This window comes from Schistocerca cancellata, chromosome 9 (genome assembly GCF_023864275.1).
Source record: "Schistocerca cancellata isolate TAMUIC-IGC-003103 chromosome 9, iqSchCanc2.1, whole genome shotgun sequence".
Classification (NCBI taxonomy): Eukaryota; Metazoa; Arthropoda; class Insecta; order Orthoptera; family Acrididae; genus Schistocerca; species Schistocerca cancellata.
In genome coordinates, this window is record NC_064634.1 from 59,557,032 (window position 1) to 59,569,605 (window position 12,574).

The following is a 12,574-nucleotide window of genomic DNA, read 5'->3' on the forward strand; positions in this document are numbered from 1 at the left end:
TTTCATACTACATATTCCCTTTGAGCTACTGTTTGTTGGCTATTTTATGAAACGTTAGTGTCAATATATTTTATAGAAAATTCCTGCTTTGAAAGAAAAAAAAAACTTATTATGGGTCCAACAACAACACCCCCCCCCCCCCCCCCTCAGGCTTCATGCTATAGAAAATTTCCCTTAGTAGGATTTCGTATTTCTCATCTCTACAACAATGCAAGTTAGTTTCTTGTTGGTTGGTATTCTTGATATTCACAACAATCGGTTTACTTTCAGGGGAAGTGATTGTTGATGTCAGTCAGCTGTTATTTATCTTGTAAACTTGCAGTGAGTTAGTGCAGTTCCCAACACGTAGGCCTCCAGTAACTTTGGTGCCCTACACAGCAGAAACGAAACCAAGTAAGAACTTACTGATGTTGTCAAGCCGGCCGGAGTGACCGAGCGCTTAAAGGCGCTACAGTCTGGAACCGCACGACCGCTACGGTCGCAGGTTCGAATCCTGCCTTGGGCATGGATTTGTGTGATGTCCTTAGGTTAGTTAGGTTTAAGTAGTTCTAAGTTCTAGGGGACTTATGACCACAGCAGTTGAGTCCCATAGTGCTCAGAGCCATTTGAACCATTTGATGTTGTCAACAGTGCACCAAGATAAAGGCACTGTTGGAGGAGAGAAGAATAAAACCGAGATAAATGCATATTATAATTTCAATAAAGGTGGAATTGGTACCATTGATCAAATGGCGCGTATGTACACCTGCAAGAGGGGAACAAACAGGTGGCCTCTATCTGTATTTTACTCTCTCATCGACATTTGTGCTATCAATGCAACCACCATATTCATCCAGCAACATCCAAGATGGAATGAAAAGAAACACAACAATCGGAAACTTTATTTTCTGCAATCTGGGAAGGAACTAGTGAAATTGCAGGTAGAAGAAAGAAGTGCCAATGCAAGAGGGTTATCTAACCAAATTGGTCAAACAATGGAGACTATTCTACAAAAGAAAATCAAAGAAGTGACAGCAGAAGCACGTGAGCCTCCTGCAGGGAAAGGTCGGTGCCATGTTCGTGCAAGAAAAGCTAAAACAAAGAAGCAGAAGTACAAAATTCTAAGTAAATCAAAACAGTATTGTGGACAGTGTCATAAACATGTGTGTAACACACATTCAGAAAAAATTGTGAAGTGTGTCTCTTGCCTTGAAGTTGAGGACTGAGAGTAGTCTATTGTATATGAACACATCTGTATTTTGTGTTGTAATATGTCAATTTTTTATTCACTCAATCCAATATTTATAACAATTAACATCATTTATAAACCGATGCCTTAGTTAAAATACATAAACCATTTTGAAAGTTGTAATTTTTCGTCAGTAAACTTATTTACCACCTGTGGGCTCGCCGAACCCCCCCCCCCCCCCCTCTTAGGCATCCAAGTTAGAAAATGAGGCTTGGGCGTCCTAGGGTTTTTTTTTTACTCATTTTGTTCGAAATAGTTCGTTGCGTTTGGTCCGGGCGGCCGTCACAAGACATCCGTTCAAATTGATCGTTGGTTCCTTGACTCAGTTTTTTTATTACAGAGAGCACGCAGCCCTCTGACCGAACACGCTGAGCTACCGTGCCGGCATTTGTTTATTCACTCAATATACCTTCAGCTCTTGACAGGCGTTGATATATATCAACGGGGACAGGGGAAAATGTGCGCCCCGACCGGGACTCGAACCCGGGATCTCCTGATTACATGGCAGACGCTCTCTCCATCTCAGCCGCCGAGGGCACGGTGGATAGTGCGACTGCAGGGACTATCTCGCGCACACCTCCCGCGAGACCCACATTCTCACCTTGTATGTCCACACACTACATTCGTAGTGTCCCACCCCAACGCACTCATTACTCGTGGAAGATGTTGTGTCTAGACAAGACAGCCTAGACACAATGAGAGGAAGCCGAAAGGCACGCGCTTAAACTCACGCAGGCTGGCGTGAGGTCTGAAACAGGATACGTAATGAATGCTATAAAGAAAAGTACGTAGCTTCTGGAATACTTAACTTTAATCCACATTTGTAGAACATCGCTCTTGATGATACATTAATAGAATCTCAATATCTATACTGGTAATGGCTCCTTGCTAGGTCGTAGCAAATGTAGCTGAAGGCTATGCTAACTATCGTCTCGGCAAATGAGAGCGTAATTCTCAGTGAAGCATGGCTAGCAACGACGGCTGTACAACTGGGGCGAGTGCTAGTACGTCTGTCTAGACCTGCCGTGTGGTGGCGCTCGGTCTGCAATTACTGACAGTGGTGACACGCGGGTCCGTCGTATACTAGTGGACCGCGGCCGATTTAAAAGCTACCACCTAGCAAGTATGGTGTCTGGCGGTGACACCACAGAAGTCGCGTAAGAGTTCGGGGAATATGTGTGCATCCGCACGATGGTCATGTTCGGCTCTTTGGAGACAATTTGCAGCCATTCGTGGTCTTCGTGTTCCCATAACAATTCCCCGTGTCACCGTGACATAATTGTTTGCGATTTGTTTGAAGAACATTCTGGACAATTCGAACGAATGAGTTGGCAACTCAGATCGCCTGACATGAATCCCATCGAACACTTGTGGGACATAATCGAGAGGTCAGATCGTATACAAAAACCTGCTCCGCTAACACTTCCGCAATTCACGGCTGTAGAAACAGGATGGCTCAATATTTCTGCAGGAAAATTCCGGCGACTTTTTGAGTCCACGCCAGGTCGAGTTGCTGCCCCACGCCGGGCAGGTTCCTAAACGGTGTAGGAGGTATTCCACGACATTTTTTTGCCGAGTTCAGTCTGAAAGCGATTCTACGGACACTCTGCCAAGCACCTGTCAGTAGCAAAACAACAGAGTAGATACAGACGTTAGCGCCGCACCACGTATAATTTTTGGGGAATTTCCCTGGTCGACGTAAGGTGGATGCTGTGAGCTTTACGTAAGAGTCTGCCTGATCTCGCCAGTATTATTCCTCGTCAGGCCGAGTGAGCGAATGCCCCCGGATCGTGCAGCGGGACGCGGTGGGGGCGGAGCAGCTACGCCCCCCTGTGGCTACGCGGCCCGCCAGGTGGGGGCCGTGTAAATACCGGCGCGCGGCTCTCGCCTCGCTAGTCGGCGCACAGTGCACTCGACGCCGCTGACCTCAGCCGCGCGACGCGACGGGCTCCCACCTACCAGCACAGCGGAGACCTCCTGCAGGTACGGTGCGGCGGCGGCTGCGCTGCGGGCAACGGCCGCTTAGCACTCCTCTGTGCTTCTACATCTACATCCACACGATTACTCTGCAACTCAATTCTGTTCGAGCTCTGATTTCTCTTATTTTATTTTGATGATCATTCCTACCTATGTAGGTTGGGCTCAACAAAATATTTTCGCATTCGGAAGAGAAAGCTGGTGACTGAAATTTCGTAAATAGATCTCGCCGCGACGAAAAACGTCTATCCTTTAATGACTTCCATCCCAACTCGCGTATCATATCTGCCACAATCTCTCTCCTATTACGTGATAATAAAAAACGAGCTGCCCTTCTTTGCACCCTTTCGATGTCCTCCGTCAATCCCACCTGGTAAGGATCCCACACCGCGCACCAATATTCTAACAGAGGACGAACGAGTGTAGTGTAAGCTGTCTCTTTAGTAGACTTGTTGCATCTTCTAAGTGTCCTGCCAATGAAACGCAACCTTTGGCTCGCATTCCCCACAATATTATCTATGTGGTCTTTCCAACTGAAGTTGTTCGTAATTTTAACACCCAGGTACTTACTTGAATTGACAGCCTTGAGAATTGTACTATTTATCGAGTAATCGAATTCCAACGGATTTCTTTTGGAACTCATGTGGATCACCTCACACTTTTCGTTATTTAGGGTCAACTGCCACCTGCCACACCATACAGCAATCTTTTCTAAATCACTTTGCAACTGATACTCGTCTTCGGATGACCTTACTAGGCGATAAATAACAACATCATCTGCGAACAACCTAAGAGAACTGCTCAGATTGTCACCCAGGTCATTTATATAGATCTGGAACAGCAGAGGTCCCATGACGCTTCCCTGGGGAACACATGATATGACTTCAGTTTTACTCGACGATTTGCCGTCTATTACTACGAACTGCGACCTTCCTGACAGGAAATCACGAATCCAGTCGCATAACTGAGACGATACCCCATAGGCCCGCAGCTTGATTAGAAGTCGCTTGTGAGGAACGGTGTCAAAAGCTTTCCGGAAATCTAGAAACACGGAATCAACTTGAGATCCCCTGTCGATAGAGGCTTGCTCAGGGATGGTCCTTACCATGCTCCACCGTTACCCACGTAAATTCTAACGGTTCTGAAGTCATCGGGGATAAATCGATAAGGAGCACAATGACCAGACCATTCCTGTTGTGGTCTCTGAGGTGAAGACTGGTTTAAGGCAGGTCTCCACTCTATTGTACCCAGTGTAATCTTCTTCATCTCTACATAACTACTGCACACTGCACCCACTTTGTCCCACTTACTGTACTGCAGCATTGGTCTCCCTCTACAACTTTTACCTCGCGCAATTTCCTTCTTTACCAAACTGACGATTTATTCGTGTCTCAGGATGTGAGCTGCCAACCGATCCCCTCTCGTGGTCAGTTTATTTACTTTTTTACTCATTTTTTTCCAAGTTGTCTCAACAGTTTCTTTTCCCTCTGTGCAGTGCTCCCTCATTAGTTACTCGATCTTCTCATCTAACCTTCATCTTTAATCTGTAGCACAGTATTTCAATTTTCTTCTTCTCATCCGCAACGTTTACAGTTTAGTTTCACTTCCGTTCAACGGTACACTCACGACTAACACCTTCATAAAAGACTTCCTCATGTTTAAATGTTCAAATGTGTGTGAAATCTTATGGGACTTAGCTGCTGAAGTCATCAGTCCCTAAGTTACACATTACTTAACCTAAATTATCCTAAGGACAAACACACACATCCATGCCCGAGGGAGGACTCGAACCTCCGCCGGGATCATCCGCACAGTCCATGACTGCAGCGCCTTAGACCGGTCGGCTATCCTCATGTTTAAATTTGTATTCAGTATTAACAAATTTCAGTTTTTCAGGAACACTTTTTACGCTGTTGCAACTCTGCATTTTATATCCTCTCCACTTTATCCCTCGTCACTTATTTTGCTGCCCAAATATGAAAAACCTTATTTGCGGGTTTTAGCGTCTGTTTAGTAACATTATTACCTCATCAAAGCATAATTTAATGGGGCTTCACTCAGTTACATTTCTCTTAATTTCGTTAATGATAATTTTATAATTTCTTTTCGAGACACTATCCCTTCTATTCAGCTGTTAATGCAAGGACTATTCCGTCTCCGACGGATTTATAGTGCCATTGGCAAAGGTAATTTCTTTTTGTTTCTTCTCCCTGAACGCCGGTCGTGATGGCCGTGCGGTTCTAGGCGCTTCAGTCCGGAACCGCACGAGTACTACGGTCGCAGGTTGGAATCCTACCTCGGGCATGGATGTGTGGGATGTCCTTAGGTTAGTTAGGTTTAAGTAGTTCTAGGTGACTGATGACCTCAGATGTTAAGTCCCATAGTGCTCAGAGCCATTTGAACCATTTTCTTCCTGGACTCTAATCACTTATCCAAGATTCCTTTCCTGTCTGCTCAGTGTATTGCAGATGTAAGAAGCAACTTATACGAGAGGAAGGCCGTAAATCAGAGTGAGTCTCGATTGCAGCCCATCACTTGTGTAGCTCAATCTGAAAACTCAGTAAGCAGCAAAGGAAACTAAGAAGAAATTTCGGAAAGGAAGTACATTTCTGGGAGAGTCAGTTAAGACTTCGGAATTGGAGACGACATTGTGATCCTGTCAGAGATGGCCAACAACGTGGAAGATCAGATAAACGAACCTCATATTGTCTTAAAGTGATATTATGTTGGCTCAAAAGTTCGTAGTGTTTTTGTTTTGTTTGTTGGCTATTTTATTTGTAGCTCACTGTTACTATTTCAGTTCACATATTGTTATCTTGTCGTTCGGAGACAGTAAGTACAGATTTGGACGCTAGAAAATGGAGTGCCTAGTGGAAAAATCGGAACATTTCTTACGTATTCTTCTGTTTAGTTCAGTAGAGGGGTGACAAAAGCGGAATTAGCCAGAGACATTTGCGCCGCTGCGTTGGGGTGATTTGGGGGAAGAGACCAAACAGCGAGGTCATCGGTCTCATCGGGTTAGGGAGGGAAGTCGGCCGTGCCCTGGCAGATGGACCATCCCAGCAGTCGCCTGAAGCGATCTAGGGAAATCACGGAAAACCTAAATCAGGATGGCCGGACGCGATATTGAACCGTCGTCCTCCCGAATGCAAGTCCAGTATCCTAACCACTGCGCTACCTCGCTCGGTCATTTGCGCCGTGTGTGGGGATAATGCCATTGGAGAGCGAAATGGTTTTCTCTTTTTAAGAAGGATTGTTTTGACATTAGTGACTCTCCACGTTCAGGTAGACCTTCTAAGTTTAAAAATGAGATCGTTTAAACGCATTAATACATTACGACCCACGTCAATTCACTGGAGAACTGGCAACATGCATGCAATGGGGAAGGTTCAAAAGTCGACTCGTGTATGGTCACCGCATGCTCTAATCCAAAATCAAAAAATTCGGAGGGTGGCTGCATGTACATCCCTGGTTGCTCATCATCAATCGGCTCGTAAACAGCACCGACCATTCCTGTCCCGCACCGTTAGGAGAAATGATATCTTTAGTATAACAAAAGGAAAAGGAAGGATGGTTGAGCCAAAACAAAGCAGCAATTCTCCACAAAAAGACCTCTGCACATCTACAGATACATGTTATTCCGCAAGCCACCTAATGGTGTGTCGTCGAGGGTACTTTCGGTACCACTATCTGATCCCTCCAACCCTGTTCCACTCGCGAATAGTGAGCGGGAAGAACGATTTTCGGTAAGCCTCTGTATTGGTTCAAATTTCTCGAATTTACTCTCCGTGGTCATTACGCGAAATGTATGTCGGGGGAAGTAATATGTTGCCTGACTCCTCCTGAAGAGTGCTGTCCTGAAATTTCAGTAGTAAATCTCTCCGTGATGCACAAAGCCTGTTTTGTAACGTCTGCTAGTGGAGTTTGTTTAGCATCTCCGTAACGCTCTCTCACCAGCTAAACGATCCCGTGACGAAGCGCTCCGCTCTTCCCTTGGATCTACTCTATCTCATCTATCAGTCCTACCTGGCAGGGAAACAAGATAGATGAACAGGACTCAAGAATCGGGGGAACAAGCGCCTTATAAGCCACTTCTTTCGTGGATGAGTTACATTTCCTTAAGATTCTTCCGATGAATCTGAGCATCTGAGTCTGGTGTCTGCTTCATATGGTCATTCCACTTTAGGTTCAAATGGTTCAAATGGCTCTGAGCACTATGGGACTAAACTTCTGAGGTCATCAGTCCCCTAGAACTTAGAACTACTTAAACCTAACTAACCTAAGGACATCACACACATCCATGCCCGAGGCAGGTTTCGAACCTGCGACCGTAGCGGTCGCGCGGTTCCAGACTGTAGCGCCTAGAACCGCTCGGCCACTCAGGCCGGCCCACTTTAGGTTGCTCTGGATAGTTACGCCAACATTTTACGGCAGACGTTGTCTCCAGCTGTTTGTCATCAGTAGTGTAGCTGTACAGTAGTGGATTTCTTTTCCTACGTATGCACAATATGTTACAAAAGATGATGTTATGCAACTTATGAAACTTCCTGGCAGATTAAAAATGTGTGCCGGAGCGAGACTGGAACTCGGAACCTTTGCCTTTCGCGAGCAAGTGCTCTACCAACTGAGCTATCCAACACGACTCAATAGCTTCAATTCTGCCAGTACACCAGTTCATCCTGGTGGAACAGTGACGGTGTGGTGTACTACCAACTGCTTCGCCTAGCTGTAACCATCACCACTGACATTTATTGTCAACAGCTGAGACGACTTGCAAGAACAACGACCAACAAGACTGAAGTGGTGCTACTCAACGATAACGCCCGCACACATTCTGCTAAACTGACAAAAAGCACTATACGGGATTTAGGTTGGGAATTCATTCCTCACCCACCTTATTCATCTGACCTTGCGCCCTCAGATTTTCGCCTTTTCCACTCCCTGCCGAACAACCACCAAAGAACTTCCTTTCCGCACGAAAATGTGCCTCGACGAGTTCTTCGCCTCATAACCACGTGATTTCTAGTCACGGAATCGAAAAGCTTCCCCAGGGTTGGCGGACTGTTGTAAATAGTGAAAGAGAACATGTTATATTGATGACCACAGTTTCCGTTATGTGCATGTGTTGTTTTTATTAAATTTATGAAAAAACGCTACGAACGTATGCACCAACTCAATATTAGAGGGACCGGAAAGAAATGTATTTTTTTTTCATTAGATACAAACGATGAATCGTTAACATGTGCCGGCCGCGGTGGCCGAGCGGCTATAGGCGCTTCAGTCCGGAGCCGCGCGACTGCTTCGGTCGCAGGTTCGAATCCTGCCTCGGGCATGGATGTGTGTGATGTCCTTAGGTTAGTTAGGTTTAGATAGTTCTAAGTTCTAGGGGACTGGTGACCTCAGATGTTAAGTGCCATAGTGTTCAGAGCCATTTGAACCATTTGTTAACACGTTTTTATTTTTAATAAATAACGTAATCACCTTCATTAACGACCTTTTGCCATCTGGTATGCAAATTTGTGAAGCCAGACTGATATAAGTCAATGTATTTTGGAGCAAAAAATTTCCGGAGAAGGCATTTTGGACGTCATGCTAATTTTTCACAGTTTATGCCACTTGGCAAGCGATCGAAATAAATGGGAATCCGATGGTGCAGCATCGGGCGAGTATGGTGGGTGAGGTAACCCGTCCCACGCTAATTCATCATTTCCAGGGTTTGTCTGCTGCAGTGCTCTCTTGCATTGTCATGATGAAAAATAACGCCTTTTCTGTCGACTATCGCTGGGTAATTTTCAGTTAAAGATTGCTCGAAATGTATTCGCAGTTGCGAATACGAATAACCATCAACAAGGGAATCAGATGGCAATTAAAATTTATGCTGGAGCGGGACTCGAAATCGGATTTCCCGTTTTTCGCTAGCGGTCGCCTTAATCGCTTGGGCTAGCCGTGCACGACTCACGGCATGCTTGTCTGAAGGAGCAATGCATCTTTCTTCTTAACAACACAGGCACTGCAACATCGTATTCATGTGCCAATATTAGGCAGCGACTTTCAATTAAAAGTGTCCTCCCTTGTACGAGTGTTACGCAATATCTGTACGAGTACAGGCTGTGACGCAGCAACGACAAAACATGGAAGTTTGGGTCTGGCATTGAGTCTTGCACGGACAGCCGGATCGGTTAAGGCGGCCGCTCACGTGAAGCGAGAAATTCAGGTTCGATTTCCGGTCAGGTACAAATTTTCCTTGTCGTCATTCCTTTATCGTATTTGTAACGGCGAATACATTTCACGTATTTCATAACGGCTGTAGTCGCCACATGGCATTATTATTCTTACGAACACTGGTACTGCAATATAGAAATTAAAAACTGATTTACTCGACCCAGTTGTTCACAGTCAAGGGCAGGATTAACAGTTTGTCCAAGTTTCAGCGCTTCAAAATGAACGACCCGGGGAATACTCTACCAAACATACCAAAACGCCTTTTTGGCGTGTAAACGTGGCTTAGCTGTACTTTGTGGCGCTTCGTTAGGAGAGAGACACTGATTTTTGCGTTTTGGATTATCATAGACGACCGATTTTTCACATCCAGTGATCAAGCGATCAAACACGGCTTCTACATTGTGCCGCTGAAGCAATAAGTTGCACGTGGTGGAACGGTTGCCGCTGTTTGTCTTTACCAGCGTGTTGCAAATGTTCTTGGATGGTCGACCAGGTCTGGTTCGTCTTCGTGATCGATACGAGTCGGAAAGATCAAACTCACCGGATCTGAACTTAAAAAACCACGTCTGACATTTTGAACGACTAATGCACTTGGGAAAGTATTGCGAATGTTTTTGATAGCAACTTTTGCGTTAGTAACTTTGCGAAACGCAAAAAGCAGTCGGTGCCGGATATGAACCTCTTTTGGTATTTGGCTGTCCGCTTTATTGTAAACTGAAAAAACTAATTACTTACGAGTAAACAAGTCCCTCCAGCCTTAAAACTGCCTTTGGCGTGACTTTGAAGTACACAATGAGCTGATAAATAACAAATGAGTATCTACATGTGTAGAAACGACATTATATTCTGGTCCCCCTAACATTGGACCCACTTATTGCATTCTAGTATTGGTCTCCCCCCCCCCCTCTTCCAAGTTTTACACCACACCCCGTTTCTTTCGTTACCAAACTGACATTTCCTTCATGCCTCATGGTGCTGGGGTTGGTAAGGGGATAAAAATTGTAGAGAAAGAGTATGGTTTGAATTCAGTAAGCAAAACGGATGAAGGTGTATTTGTGTGTATTTGTTATGATGATGTGAAAGCACTTTCGTAAGATAAACTGGGCTGGAGAGCTACATCAAACCTGTTTTCGTAATGATGAATACAACACAACACATCCAATTGCTCGAGAACACGCCGTTTATCTTGTGCTTCAAACTGTATCGCAATTTTGCATTCTTCACATAAACACACCAGTGTCAATCGTAAAAGATAGAATTCTAGGATCTATTAAGGATCAAAGCCGACACTTTTAGGTTTCTAGTCTGGCACTCAGACTTTGTTTATATCCCTTTCTCAGTTTGTTATAATGTTGCGCAAATGATTTGCTTATGATACGTGATTACTTAAATTTATTTTTCTATAAGAAACACCACTGATTGTCTCAGTTCGTTATTCCTTAAAATTTAGTATAATCGTTTAAGAATGTCTCGAGTTTTTACAATAAAAAAGAACTTTACTTTGTGATTTCTAAAATACCAGCTTTTATGTGAAAGGTTATTGCTAGACACGTTGTTTTAGTTATTTTAGTTGTTAGCAAAAGAAATAATAGTTATTATATTACGGATGTATTTTTCGTTGTGTTACACCTACAAATGTCAGTTTCTCCCTTAACAAGGTGGATGTAAATATTCATATGAAATCTATGGTTTAGAATTCTTTCACAGTCATCACATGAGAAACATCATTTCCGCATCATATTCAGACCACACGTGAACCGTTTTTGTGTATTTTCCAACGAGGTTCACGAGATTTATCTACACAAATTAAACCATCAAATTTCGCACAGTTGTGTCAGCATTGTTTATTTTAGTTTATTTCAAGTAGTTTTAGACAATGGCACATACGCACATACGGCTAAGTCAAAATTCAGCACCACGTGGCGAAATTAAATAATGTTTACTTTATGTATAGATCATGAAAACAGTGAAATTTTTACAACTAATATTTGCACGTTTTTATTTTTACAAAAATAAAGACATTGAGAACTGTATCACCCAGAGTTAAGCTTCTCCATAAACTAACAAATTAAGGCAGCAACCAGTTGATAAATACAAACGTAATGTACCATTAAATTGCTGTTTTACACGTTCCACTTAATTTATATTCATACTTAAAGATCTGATAGTTCAAAGAGCTTAGAACTATTCGAAGTAACAAGACAACGATTTGAGTTCTTCATGTAGTGTTTTCACCTTTTTTTCTTGTTCTTCTCTCTAATAGACATGGGGGGACAAGTTCGGCTGTACAGTAATGGCAACTTGAAGAGACCTTTCGTCTCCAAACGTAATGTGCGAGCGGTATCCATTGCAGTTCCCCGGTATGACCGACAAATATACTTGGTAGCGAACTTAAATACCAGCTCCATTAGGTCGACGGGCCCAAAGGTCAAAGGAAAGCCTTCAATCTAACAGCAAAATATGGCCATTGTCGAGAGTTGTGGCTGTTCACTGAAGCTCCTGTGATGCGTCTAGAAAGCAGAATGTTTTTTCGGATGTTGAATCCTTTCGCAGCTATGATGACATCAGTTTCTTTAGTGTGTTTTATTATTGTGGCCAAGTCTTCTGCACTCCTCTGCCCAAGCACATCGTTATTCTCATATTTAAGTGGTATCTTCAACCTGAAATGAGAGAAGATACAAAGTTAAGGGGAATCGCACACGCACTGCAATCTTCCCGAATGACAACAGTCCGAAACTAAAAGGTCTACCAACAGATGTCAAACATTTCCCAGTTGCAGTGATAGTTCCTTTAACTATTAACCTCCAAAGAGAACTCTTCGATCCGGAAATACCACGCACAGAGTTCTTAAATTGTTATAAATTACTTACGAAATATTACAGTCCCGCCTGTAGAGGCTATATTTATCTCAGAAGTATTAAGTAACTCATGCGTCACGATTCGTATTAGACTTAGTCTGCTTTTCTTGTTCCGTAAACCACAAGTAGTGAAATACCGTGTGGTCTTTAGTACCACTTCTTTCCGCCACAGACGCGGTTCATAAAGGTGTCGAGACTTCCCAAGAGCCGAGATCCCTCTAAACGATCCTATATAACGGAAACTTTTTTTTTAAAATTCTGGTCTTGAATACGTAACGCAAGCTAACTA

General features: G+C 43.8%; 1 protein-coding gene across 4 annotated transcripts in view; it reads left to right on the forward strand.

Annotated features, from left to right (window-relative positions):
• Positions 1-3,119: 3,119 nt before the first annotated feature.
• Positions 3,120-12,574, forward strand: part of LOC126100793 (fatty acyl-CoA reductase wat-like) — a 253,262-nt gene continuing 243,807 nt past the window's right edge. The window contains exon 1 of one of the 4 annotated variants that reach the window (XM_049911417.1): positions 3,120-3,211. The gene's annotated coding sequence lies outside the window, so the exon portion shown is untranslated. The remainder of the gene's footprint in view (positions 3,212-12,574) is intronic. The other 3 variants (XM_049911416.1, XM_049911415.1, XM_049911418.1) reach the window with 3 other exon arrangements.